Source organism: Euprymna scolopes, chromosome 46 (assembly GCF_053919585.1).
Source record: "Euprymna scolopes isolate OS-2025 chromosome 46, ASM5391958v1, whole genome shotgun sequence".
Classification (NCBI taxonomy): domain Eukaryota; kingdom Metazoa; phylum Mollusca; class Cephalopoda; order Sepiida; family Sepiolidae; genus Euprymna; species Euprymna scolopes.
This window is the reverse complement of record NC_136527.1, coordinates 135,693,341-135,707,088: the sequence shown is the minus strand read 5'-3', so window position 1 is coordinate 135,707,088 and position 13,748 is coordinate 135,693,341. Positions and strand designations below refer to the sequence as shown.

General features: G+C 33.9%; 1 protein-coding gene across 1 annotated transcript in view; it reads left to right on the top strand.

Annotated features, from left to right (window-relative positions):
* Window positions 1-1,444: 1,444 nt before the first annotated feature.
* Window positions 1,445-13,748, top strand: part of LOC145271196 (putative E3 ubiquitin-protein ligase HECTD2) — a 223,836-nt gene continuing 211,532 nt past the window's right edge. The window contains exon 1 of the mRNA XM_080126724.1: window positions 1,445-1,456. The gene's annotated coding sequence lies outside the window, so the exon portion shown is untranslated. The remainder of the gene's footprint in view (window positions 1,457-13,748) is intronic.

Here is a 13,748-nt window from a genome sequence, read left to right as displayed (position 1 = left end):
TTTTTTTCCCCTATTTTTGCTAGCCGTCTGATATCCATATTATATAGGAATCAGTTATGTAATATGTATGTAACATGTCTTCTTCCTAAGATTAAGGGTGGCGGTGTTTGATCAACACTGCTGGGGAGCCATGATGTAACATACTGTTTTGTTTTTAAATCCCCGAGACAGGGTTTCATGGTAAACAACTGATGATTCCTTGAAAAATAAATTATTGGTATTATAGTAAATTCGAGAGCGAGTTGATGCAGTGATTGCAGGTAATCAAATGACTTACTGACTAGATGGTTTTCTAACGAATGATAAAAAATATTTTTTGTATAGTTTTAAAGGTTAAAAACTTCAAACACTATATATATATATATATATATATAGTAGAAAACTTTGTTTGAATTCACAGACCTACATTTTTTCTTTTTTATAACTTATTTATTTCATCCTCGATCTCTTCATTACAGTCTAATGAGATAGCAATTTTATGATTTTATGTTTTCATAAAAATCTCCTTTCTCACTAACTCGTCTGATGTGACTTTCATTCGATGTTACCAACAAAAAGATAATTTTGTACATGATAAACCTGGTGCGTTTGTTTGGGGAAAAGGAATTCCATCCCCACGTTGTTACATGTCAGCCATTTATAATATATGTAATATATATATATATTAGAGAAAATATATGCAGCAGTTTAGTTTTTAATAGAAACAGAATCGCTCTTATCGAATAGGTTGCGAGCCCTTGACCAGCCATAACAAATCAAAAAATATATTTTATTGATCGATTCTTTTTTTTTTTCTATTTTTGCTAGCCGTCTGATATTCAAAGACTAATACTCAAGTCGAAGGTCAACTGCTTATTAACAGGTCAAAGGTAAGTATTATTCATTTATTTCATTAATTATTTAATTAGCGGGACCTGTGGAAATTCCACAGAGGGTTCATTCATATGTAATAATACACTGATGTTGGCATTCTGTAGATGTTTAGCGTAAATGGAGACGTTCTGATATTATTGTAGATATTTTTGTAAAAACTAAGCATCAAACACTATATCACAAACTATATATACGTCATTATATATATATATATATATATATATATATATAATACGAGATTTGCTTCTCCTTACGGGAGCCCTCTCCACCCCAATACACACACATACACACACACAAACACACATGGTGCTAGATGGTCGTTGACCCAGAAAAAGGGTTCATTCGCCCTTTGGAAGGTGTTGTTTTTAATCCTTCAGGGAGACTAGCCACCCTCCTCACCAAACAAGTCTGGTGGGGGAACCAGTTTAGTCGCCGGTGACCCGACCATGAGGCAGGTAGTACTGGGTTACATGGTACAAGTAGCATATGATATGACCAGACATATATATATATATATATATATATATATATATATATAGATGTAAAGTATAGATTTGTGCGTAAACTTATTAACAGGTCGAAGGTAAGTATTATTCATTTATTTCATTAATTATTTAATTAGCGGGACCTGTGAAAAGTCCACAGGGAACTCATTCAGATATTTGCACTCTGTAGATGTTCAGTGTAAATGGAGACGTTCGGATATTATTGTAGCTTTTTGTTGAAACTAAGCATCACAAACTATATCACAAACTATATATACGTCATTATATATATATAACTACTTAATTTACTCACATAAAATTAATATACGAAAGTATAAATTTATGCGTAAACTTTAAGTATTTACTTCAAAAGTGCTCAATACATAGGTAGAGCTAGTTAGTAATTTATAAAATATAGTGATTAAGCTACACTGAATATTCCACGTTTCATCCACTCTAGGACTCTTCAGGCTTATGCGCGAAGTCTGTGGTTGTTTGTCGTTTTTATATACGCATCTTCTATTGAGATTTTAGTTAACCAATCAGCTTTCTAGTATCCCCTGCGCCCTTCCTATCAGCCAATCAGCATGCACTTATCGGAAAAAGGCCTATTTGACCTCTGGTTGACCTGTTCCTTTGTGTGTGCTCTATTTAGCCTGGATATCTAGTTTCTTGATCTGTTTAAAATCTAGGTTAGTGTTTTTTTATTTGTTAGTTTATATATAAATATATATATATGTACATACATATATTCACACACACACACACACACACACACACATATATATATATATACATACATATATGTGTGACAAACAACCACAAAATTTGCGCATAAGCCTGAAGAGTCCTAGAGTGGATGAAACGCGGAATACTCAGTGTAGCATATATATTTTATAACTTACTATATATATATATATATATATATATATATATATATATATATATAACACATGTATAATTCAATAAAATAACGTACAAAGTTCCACCTGTCTGTCCTCGAAGCACTTGCCATCATTGCCAGCCCCCCTACTTTGTGCAAGCAGAGAAACCTCCGGCTTCAATTAGAATTATTTGGGTAGTCAGTTTTTTCTTTTTTGTTTGTTTTTTTTAACCTCCTCTCCGCTCTTACTCCATACCACTACCAAATATTCTAAAAAATAATAATTTTCAGACTTATGACCCTTGAAAATGTTAGTCTGAACGGAAAGCGCTTCGGGTGTATTTTAACGATCTTGTTTTTAATCGACTTATTTATTTTATTGAATTGTACATTTGTTACATGTAACTTGCCTCATTTTTTTTTTTTTTTCCTCACCCCGTTTTCCATCTTATTTTAGTCGATTGAATTTACACGATGGTTCACTTCTTTATAATTATTCTAAAATTTTGCCAATCGAATAAAGATATATATATATATATATATATATATATATATATGGCGATTAAGCTCTACCTATGTATTGAGCACTTTTGAAGTAAATACTTTAAGTTTACGCATAAATCTATACTTTCGTATATTAAATTTATGTGAATAAATGAAGTAGTTATATATATATATATATATATATATATATATATATATATATATTTCTAGCGGGACCCGTGGAAATTCCACAGGGGACTCATATGTAATATATTGATGTTGGCAGACCATATATACGTTTTTATAATATTTATTATTTTATTTGCAATTATGAATCACACATTGAAAAAAAAATTATAGTCACTTCCGGTTTTGTGATAGGTGCAACAGCAAAGATGGCACTTTTTTTTTCACGTTGTTTTCCTCTTTGCGGTACGGATTCCCATTTTTTTTTTTTGCTCAACACACACCTCCAGGCACCCAGGCTAGTCTATATATAAAAGCGAAAATGTGTGTATGTATGTTCGCTTTTTGTGTATGTCTGTAAAAGTCTTTTTTCCGAGAAGCGGTCGGTCGGCTCTCAACTTCTTCAAACATTTTATATCACATATAAATCATAATATCTACAACTTAACAACAAAGGTCGCCTGTCTATTTAATTTGCTCAACTTTTAAAAGATAAATATTCAACATTTTTCGCTCGCCGCATGTGGATTAGTCTTTTCGTATAATAAAAGCGACACTAATTCTGGCGGTATTTTTCCGGTCGTGAAATTAGCGTCGCTTTTATTATATGAAAAAGCCTAATCCACATGCGAAAAATGTCGAAGTCGAGCAAATTAAATAGACAGGCGACCTCCGTTAACTCGTAGATATTATGATTTATATGTGATATAAAAAGTTTTAAGAAGTTGTGAGCCGACCGACCGCTTCTTTGAAAAAAAAAGCCTTTCTTGAACATACACAAAAAGCGAACATACATACACACATTTTCGCTTTTATATATATAGATTATATATATAGACTAGCGGGGGTGCCCGGCGTTGCTCATGTGTTTGTAGGTGTGTGTGTTGGTGGGGGGGGAAGATTAAAACAAAATGAAAACTAAAGAATAAGCGAAGTAATATATATATAAATTCACGTGCAATCCTGTTTTTTTAATTACTAACGATTACTATATTGTCCAATTTCTACTGTACACTCTTTAGCCCTTATCCTCGAGTGTCCTGTTGGCCTTGAGGTTAATAGTCTGGTGACATAGCATGACACCACGAAGCCAGGGACTTGAGAACGGTCGAAAGTAAACGTTTAAAAACGCAGGTGGTTGAACGTTAGCGTATGGTTTTCTAGGTCAAATATAACGCTGTAGTAGTAGTAGTAGTAGTAGTAGGAGATAAAACGAATTCACAGCATGAATTTTTTTGAAAGATAAATGGCGCTGAAATAAAAGATATTTACGACATCATTTCATGAATCGTAGATATTATAATCTATGAAGTGCTAAGACATAGTAAGCCCCCCCCCTCCCTGGAAATCTTGCTCCAGAAAAGCCTAACATACAGAAAGAAATGCACACACAAACACACATTTTACCTTTTATATATATACTAGCGGGGGGTACCTGGCGTTGCCTGAGTGTTTGGAGGTGTATGTGGTTTTGGGTAACTCAAAACTCCGGGAGGGTGGGGGACGGTAAAATAAAAATAAAATTTTTGGTAGGTTAGTATGAGGATCGAACCCAAACCCTTGAGGCAAAGTTGGAAATTAAAGTGTGAAAAAAAAATCGTGCGACGTTAACCAGTGGGCCACCATGACAAACTAACGATGGATGTCACGTTTGAATTTGAGTAATAAAAACAGAATTGGCACGTCGCCACCGTAAAACTTAACTCTACTAATGAGGTCATAGAAGTAGCGGACTAAACTTTTGCTTTGCTTCTATTTGACCTCATTAAAAAGGAGCGGATTTTACTTTTGCTGCTGGGCAACTTTTGGCTTTGTTTACCCAACTTTGTTTTTTTCACCAAGATGTTGGGGAGGGGGAAACCAGCTCCCCATTTTCCAAATTGAATAGTAATTCTCTGATATATGGAGTTTGGCCCTACATTGATCAAAGCTGATTGCTTCTGGACGTTTCCCAGTGCGATTGCCGATGCTACCTTAGCTTTGAATTAGTTTCGCTTTTTATACAAAAAAGCTGAACGAACACAAGACGGGCTGAAATAGCAATAATTTTGTAAAAATCGACGTAAATAAATCTAAAGGCGACTCTCATTCCCAAACTGTAGATATTATGATATAGGGGGTATATAAACAGTTTTAAGCGATAGTAACACCCCTGGGAGCGTGTGCGAAAGAAGCCTTTGCGAGACATACACGAAATGGTCACACACATTTTCCCTTTTATATATATTGATATTGATATAGACTAACGGCATTGCCCTAGTGTTTGTGGTCCTGGATATGCCCTTAAACTATTCACATGTGAACATACATACACACATTTTCGCTTTTATATATATTTTATACATATATATATATATATATATATATATAAATTCATGTGCAATCCTGTTTTTCAATTACTAATGATTACTATATTGTCCAATTTCTACTGTACACTCTTTAGCCCTTATCCTCGAGTGGCCTGTTGGCCTTGATAAGTGGTGATGCCTATGTAAAAAAAAAAGAATCGCTCAAAAAAAAAATGCGATGTTAACCATTGGGCCACCGTGACATACTAACGGAAACACGTTTGAATTTTTTTAATTACTTAGAATTTGCAGGTGCACGTTTTTAACTTTGACTGCGGGGTTTTTATTTTTGTCCAATTTGAGTAGCAAAGGATATAAGGAAAATATTTCCACATTGATCAAATCTGATTGCTTTCGGACATTTCTGGTGATGGCGACCGGAAAAATACCGCCAGCATTAGTGTCGCTTTTATTATAGGAAAAAGCCTAATCAACACGCGGCAAGCAAAAACTGTTGAATATTTATCTTCCCAAAGTCAAGCAAATTAAATAGACAGGCGAGCTCCATTGTTAACTCGGAGATATTATGATTTGTATGTGATATAAAAAGTTTTAAGAAGTTGTGAGCCGACCAAGCGCTTCTCAGAAAACGAACATACATACACCCATTTTCGCTTTTATATATATATATATATATATATATATATATATATATGTATAAATTCACATGCAATCTTGTTTTTTAATTACTAACGATTACTATATTGTCCAATTTCTACTGTACACTCTTTAGCCCTTATCCTCGAGTGGCCTGTTGGCCTTGATAAGTGGCGATGCCTATGTAAAAAAAAAAAAAAAGGAACCGCTCAAAAAAAAAAAAAAAAAGGAAAAAATCTTAACTTACAATCAGGGCATTTGACGCACAGACGCTGTGAAGTCCGTGGTAGAATTCTTTAAACATTTCATAGATCGATCCGTTCAGCACCCAGTCCACGTAAAGTTGAACATAATCTGCAAGACGGAAATGAATAAAGAAAAAAAAAAGGAAAAGGTTAGAAACAACAGCTTAAATTACAAACCTTAAACTATATCCGATGGTGAGGCCCAGCTTGTGGGCTTCAGGGAGTGTGGAGCCACCCTTTAATTGCCATTGCTCCCAGGTCCACTCTGACCTATTAAAAAAAATTTTCTGCAAAATCACCGGATTTAGCATTAAATAACCTGAAATAAATAGAAACTAACTTGAAAAAAGGGACAAACCTAACCACAGCATCTAACGGCAAACAGCCAGCTGAAAATAAGAATTGCCACATAATCATAAAAATTAGATCCTGGATATGACCTTAAACTATATCCAGTGGTGAGACCCCAACTTGCGGGCTTTGGGGAGTGTGGAGCCATTGCTCCCAGGTCCACTCTGACCCGGAGTGGTAGCACCTGTTAGGGTTCCAAATAGAAACCGACTTGCAAACAACAAGTATATTCTTCAAAATCTTTGGATTCGGCATTAAATAATCCGAAAAGGGTTGATATGCCTTAAAACTAAGACAACCAACCAACCTAGTGTTTGTGTGTGTGTGTGTGGGGGGGGGGAAGCAGACCAAAAAGGAAACTTTACCCTGTTTAAATATAAAGGAAACAATATTAAACTTCTTAAAAAATAAAACCAAAATAATCTTTTATAGGTGTAAAAGAAAAAAAAAGGGAGGGGGCGTTGGTGGCAAGTAGGCTCGAACCCGGAGCCTTGAGGCCAATAGGCTGACGTGAAACACATGCACTATGGCGACGGAAGCAATGCAACGCTAAATATTAAATGAGTTCAAATTGAGGTCAAACATCACATTATTCCGCAGTTTTTAAGTGCGTGTTTGTCTGGTTTTGTTTTCCTCGGCGTGCTGGGGAAAACCAGCTCCCTTGTAATGAAACCAAGGGTTTGTATTACTGTACACATAGATTCGAAAAAGTTGTCATAAAACAAATATATAACAAATAAATGTTATCAAAGGCAAGATAAGTTACTTTTCTATCAAACTGTATATATTTTTTGTGTTTTTATTCAATGTAACATGTTTATTCAACTCGAAAAACATGCAGTGTTTACCGATGTATTGGAAAATTAAAAATGGCGCCCGACTCTCTCTCTTTAACTCGGTAAGTTTGGGAAAAGGTGTTATAAATAATAAACTAGACAAAATACTGTTTAAAAAAACACCAAATATATGTCAACCTATGTCACGGTAATATATATTGAGCGAATTTCTAACAGTATTTTGTCTAGTTTATTATTTATAACACCTGTTGCTGAACTTACCGTGTTAAAGAGAGAGTCGGGCGCCATTTTGAATTTTCCAATACATCGGTAAACACTGCATGTTTTTTGAGTTGAACATTGAATAAAAACACTAAAAATTATCCAGTTTTTTTATTTATAACACCTTTTCCCAAACTTACCGTGTTGAAGAGAGAATCAGACGCCATCTTGAATTTTCGAATACATCGGTAAACACTGTATGTTTTTCGAGCTGAATAAATATGTTACATTGAATAAAAACACGAAAAATATATCCAGTTTGGTAGAAAAGTAACTTATCTTGCCTTTGATAACATTTATTTGTTATATATTTGTTTTTTGACAACTTTTTCGAATCTATGTGTACAGTAATACAAACCCTTATAAACACCCCCAACCACCCCATGTTAAGAACGGCTTTCGTAATACACACCCGTAAGCAATTGTCTGATCACTTTGCCAGGTAACTTGTATTTATTTGCTTCCCCACTGAGACAATTAGGCGCAAGGCCGTTTTTTTATGTTGAGAGATTGGGGAAATGGGGACCAGCTCCCGGGGAGTAGGGGAGCTGGATAGTGACAATTGGTATGAAGGGTTTCTCGTACATTAACTAATAACTGATTGCTACACTAGCAACGGCGTTATATGTGTGGTTGCCCCCACATACGGTCTTTGATTGCAGTATCTGCCGGAACACATACTACACAAAGGTGATTTGATCTTGGCCAAAAGGCTAAGCACGGCACTTTGTCTGATCACTTTGCTGGGGAACTGCTGATATGATTCAGCCTCGTTTTTTATACTGAAAAGCAAAACAAAGACGCGGTGATCGAAAAAAAAAATCTCGAAAATAACGCATAAAAGTCGGGCAATTTAAACATAGATGCGACCCTGAGCAGTATCAGAATTTTTGTAGGAATTTTTGACACCCCTAACACGAAACTGCGAATACAATATAAAAATCTCGTAATTTCTCTGTTAAAAGTGGGTTATTTATTTTCTTTATGGATTATACTTCCAAAATAAACTATTACAGTTGTTTTAAAAGTAATAAAAATATTTTTATTTTTTTTTAAAACAGTAATGAATTTTCCGAACTCAATATTTTTCAATTTTTAAACTCAATATTTTTAAATTTTAAAAATCTATCAAAATTTTTCTATTGATTCTATTTTTACGATATTTTCAGGGTCAATGTGAAATTTTATGTTCTTTCCAATAAACCGAATATAATATTTTAGACAAACGTTTTTTTTTAATTCACGCCCCCCCCATTTTCACGCTCCCCCATTTTCACGCCCCCTCCATTTTCAACTTTCTCTTAAAAAGTAAATAATTAATTTATGTTTAATAGTTTTATATATCACAAATTGAAGAGAAAAGGTCAATAAATAATATATTCAAATTTAAAACAAAAAAAAAATCAGTTTTTTAGAAATTTACCTGTAAAGTCCGAAGTTTAAAACCTTTTTAAAAAAAAAAAAACACATTGTTTTTTTTTTTTTTTTTTTTTTAAATAAAACCTTGGTCCTTACTCCTTTAATTGAAAAAAAAAATTAGGGCTTGAATTACATTTTTCGAGGAGTTATAAGCTTGGAAAGATGGGGTGGAATTATTCACTATTTTCACGAAATTTCTGACACTACCCTGTATATATTATGATTTAGACAATATATAAAAAGTTTTTGCCGGACATACACAAAAAGTGCACACACACTAACACACACACACACTAACACACACACACACACACATTTTTGCTTTTAGCTATCCATATATCTATAAAAGTGAACGTGTCTGTCTGTCTGTCTGTCTGTGTGTCTGTCTGTCTGTGTACATTTCCTACGCAATAACTCTGTCAATTTTTAGTCTATAGACTCGAAATTTGAAATACCGGGTACTGAGATTTGGGAAAATCGATGTGACGGGTGTCAGCCAGATATTTGGCTGTTAAGGGGTCAAATTTCAACGATTTGACCTTTAAGAACTCTACCAAACTCCTCCGACAATTTTGGGTCTAGACACTTGAAATTTTAGATATAGGTTCCTTGAACCTGGATCTAACTTAATAAAGTGATTTGAGCCCGAAACAATAAATTTTAAGGGGACATAATAGGGGTCAAAGTTTAAAAAAATTGCCCGCTTTTTCTTTTTCTTTTTTTTTTTCTCAACATACACCTCCAAACACCCGGGCAACGCCGGGCTGAAATGCTAGTATATATATAAAAGCGAAAATGTATGTATGTATGTATGTACGCTTCTCCTCGATGTCCACAAAAGGCTTCTTTCAAAGAAGCTCCTGCTCGCTTCACAACTTCTTAAAACTTTTTATATCATCTATAAATTGTAATATCTCATTATTATTCCACATTTCCCGCATCGGCAGGCGTTACATTTGGTTTTCGGTATGAACAAAAAGCGAAACTCGACTCTAATCACCGGCCCAGAGCCACTGGTCTCTAGAGAGCTAAGTAACGTTTGCTCAATGTCGACTTCGTCATATCAGACGGTAGCTTTCATTTCGAGACGAGACACTGCCCCTAATAAACAGGGAGCTGGTTGTCCCCGAACTTAGTTAAAAACAAACAAACCGATTTATTTATTTATTTATTTAAAAACTGTCCCGCACTAAATCGTAACTGCTGAATACCTATCGCGGTCACGTCAATCAAAAACGCGCACCTGTTTTTTTTTTTAACACTTTACTATTTTCCAACTGCGCGTCATCAAGGCTTCGTTTTTTTTTTTCACATTTTCGGGTTTTTTTCACACACACCAAAAAACACCCGGGCAGTGCCGGGTACCCCTTGTTAGTATATATATAAAAGCGAAAATGTATGTTTGCTTTTTGTGCATATCCATCGTAAATCGTAATATCTCAGAGTTAACAACAGAGCTCGCCTGTCTATTTAATTTGCTCGACTTCAGCAGTTTTCGCTCGCCGCATGTAGGTTAGGCCTTTTCCTATAATGTTTCCCCCTACCCCCAACGTCTTGGGGGGGGGGAAGCTGTCGGCACTAAATGAAATGCTACCCCGCAGTCAAAAGTTGACCTCATTAAGTCATTAAAACGTGCACCTGCTAACTTAAGTAATTAAATAAATTCAAACGCGTTTCTATCAGCATGTCGCGGTGACGCAATGGTTAACGTCGCACGTTTTTTCTTCACACTTTAATTTACAACTTTGCCTCAAGGGTTCGGGTACGATCCTCATACTTACCTACCAAAACATTTTTTTTTAAATTTTAACCCCCCACCCCCGGAGTTTTGATTTACCCAAAACCACACACACCTCCAAACACCCGGGCAACGCCAGATACCCCTCGCTAGTATATATATATATATATATATATATGTATAAAAGGCAAAATGTGTGTGTGTGTGTGTGTGTGTGTGTGTGTGTGTGTGTGTGTGTGTGTGTATTTTTCTGTATGTCCGCAAAAGGCTTTTTTCACTGGCACTCTCGGTCGGCTTGCTCCTTCTTAAAACTTTTTATGTGCTGTCTAAATCATAATATCTGCGATATATATGGGGGTAGCAGTTATCTTTAATTTACCCGACTTTTACAAGCTATTTTCAAGATATTTTTCGTCTTCAAAAAGCAAATGGTGGGGAAACAGAAAGTTAAGTCGGACGAGGTTTAATGCGCTGGATGCCAGTTTCTGTTTTCATCGCCCCATCATTTGCTTTTCGAAGACGCTGCGATCGAAAAATATCTCGGACATACAGTAAAACACACAAACACACACACAAACATATTTTGCCTTATATATATATATATATATATATATATATATATATATATATATATATATATATATATATATATATATATAAAACGAATAATATTTTTTTTTATCATATAAAAATAAAATTTTAATAACAAAAACGAAATAATTTAATTTTTAAACGAAAAAAAGTCAATTTGGTAAACCTTTTTGGTATTATTTTTTTTTTTTTACATCAGTCAAAATCACCGTTCATTTTGAAAAAAAAAAAAACGAAGTGCAGGACTTCGCCCGAAAGCCAGGAAATCTCTTTGATATTGCCAGACCATAAAAATATTTGAGCGCACGTATGAAAGCGGTCCGGTACCCCTCGCCCTGTTTTTTTTTTTGTTTTTTTTAATTATTATTTTCGTCTTTTTACGTTTTTTTTTTGTTTTGTTTTTTTATTATTTTCGTCTTTTTACGTTTTTTGTTTTGTTTTTTTTTATTATTATTTTCGTCTTTTTACGTTTTTTTTTGTTTTTTTTTAATTATTATTTTCGTCTTTTTACGTTTTTTTTTTGTTTTTTTTTAAATTATTATTTTCGTCTTTTTACGTTTTTTTTAAACATTTAAACATATATATATAGATGTCAAACAAGTTTAGTATAACCGTTTTGGAATCGATTAAAAGAAAAGTGTTTCTTTTATATATATATTACACTTTTTTTGAAAACATTGTCTATTTAGTCCTCGTATTATCGCGCAATAATTCCTTCATAGAGTCTTTTGATGGAAGTGCTTCATTGACGATTCTCAAATAAATGGATTGTTTTTTCCTCGTTTCTTTTTCTATTTAATTGGACGTTTCTTTCAACGACACTAATTCACATGTACTTTGTTAACTCAGACTTTGAGAATTTAAAATTACAATTTTAGAAATTCTCTTATTGCTGTGTTTCTTGTTGGGAGTAGGAATGTGAAAGGTGGGGGGTAAAAATTTTTAATTACTTTTTTAATTGTAATAATTTTTTCGATTTCTCAGTTTTTCTTTTACACACAATAAAAAAATTAAAAAATCTGGTTAATAAATGATATCGTATATGCTAGGTTTCTAAATTGTGTCGTTGAGGATTGATAATTTGTATTTTGAGTGTTAATTTCACAATGTTTCATTCGGTGGAATCTCCAACTTTCAGGTGTAGCTTGTTGAACTCTGAATCTGCACTGAATTTTGAGGGCCTGCTACTCTTATGTATTAAATAAAGGGTTCTGTTTGAAATTCTGTGCATATTCTAGAGTTTGACAAGGTGTTACCCCTGAAGAAGGTCAGTGATTATAATCAGACGAAACGTTGTGAAAATAGCACTCAAGATGAAGACAGTCGTTCGAATGATCCAAAACAAAAAAAAAACCAAGAAACATTCCAGACGTTGTTTTACACATTTTCATCACAGTCATATAAATCATATTACCATCTTTGGACTTTTACTAAGCAACAAGTAGATCAATGTCTGTACATATTACATTTAAACTACTGCATTTCTATATAATCAGGAAAGCAGGAACAGGGAGGGAATTCCAAAGTCTAGCAAACCAAAGAAGATAACTATACATATTACATTTAGACTACTGCATTTCTATACAGTCAATTTTTAAATAAGTCGACCATTTATATTAAATGTTGTTTTTCATTTTCATTCAAAACTAGGTCAAACATCACGCGACTTAACTTTCTTCGCACCTGTCAATTTCACTTTATAATCGGTACCTTTAGACAATCATCACTTCCTCTCCCCTTCGTGGCCGAGATGGTTAGGTGTCAGGGTTTTTTTTTTCCATTTACTTTGCACCTTCACAAGGCTTTGGGGTTCAAGCCTACCTTCCTACTAAAATTTTTTTTTAATAGGGTTGTTTTGATCTAACCCCCAATACACACCTCCAAATGGTATATATATATATAAATGTTTTTGAACCCAGTCAACGACGGGTACTTTTGCTAGTATATATATATATATATATATATATATATATATATATATATATATATATATATATATATATATATATATATATACTAGCAAAAAGTACCCGTCGTTAACTGGGTTCAAAAACAGCCTACAGAAAATGGACTCTGATTCATGAAAGTATGATAGCTTATGGAAAGAAAGGGTTGTAAAGAGATAGCTTCGAATTCGGGGGTATCAAAACCAAAACAAAATATGATGAAAGTAAAAATAAAATAGATAAATCCCATAATTTATTATACCATACCTGTTCACACTGAAACACTTATCACAATATTCTGACATATTTCCATTCTATGGAGGTCAGGTGCGAATGAACACCCCATAATTGTATTATACCATATTTCTTCAAACTGAAACATAATTATCAAAGTATACTTACGCAGAGAGATATGAAAAGTCTTTATTAAAGTTTGTGCCTATTTCCATTCTTTGGAGTCTAGGCACGAACGCAGACCCCACAATTTTATTATACCATCCCTAATTAAGTTAAAACATACTTATCAAAGTATTATTATGTACATC